This window comes from Arachis duranensis, chromosome 9, assembly GCF_000817695.3.
Source record: "Arachis duranensis cultivar V14167 chromosome 9, aradu.V14167.gnm2.J7QH, whole genome shotgun sequence".
Classification (NCBI taxonomy): Eukaryota; Viridiplantae; Streptophyta; class Magnoliopsida; order Fabales; family Fabaceae; genus Arachis; species Arachis duranensis.
Window position 1 is genome coordinate 70042420 of NC_029780.3, and position 785 is coordinate 70043204.

Genomic DNA, 785 nt, shown 5'->3' on the forward strand with positions numbered 1-785 from the left:
GGTCGGTCGACCAATCTCCATAGGTAAAACCCGAATAAATGTTGAATCTCTTTTGTTAATTAGGATAGATTGCATGATTAGGTTTTTGCTTTTTGACACCATTTGCATGATAGTTATTTCTTGTTAGGTCTACTTGGTTAGAGTAATGACTTCTTTTCCAAGGAACAAGAAATTTAGGGCAACCCTACCAATTTTGAGAAATTTTGATGTTAAGCTTGCTTGAAGAATGTAATTTGGAACATGGATTTTGAGTTAAGAACAAAAGCATGTGAGACTTGAGCTAATTGCGTGGCTACATCTTATAGCCACTTATCTTCCTTCTTGTGTACATTGTTCTCCCTCTATGATTGTAATCCTTGGTTTGTTTGACTCTATATGTCCATTATTCTATGTATGAATGCATGTATGTGATTGAGACCATCATTTCACTTAGCCACTTACCCGAATGGCCTTACCTAATAACAACCTTTGTAACCAACTTTGAGCCTACGATTAACCCACTTGTTCTTAATTTTAGCACATTACAAGCCAAAAGCAAAAAACCATGAATGTCCTTATTTGAATCTTTGATTAGTTTAGGCTAGTGTGTGTGTGTCATTCAAGTGTGGGGAAATGGTGGACATTGGTTGAGGTAAGAGCATGTTGTTGTTCTTGTTAAAAATATTGGGAAGTGGGTACATACTCATGTGTTGACTAAATATGTAGACCGTATGCGTTGATAGGAAGAAACAAAAGAAGAGAAAAACAAAAAGAAAAAAAGAAAAATAAATAATGAAAAAAAGTAG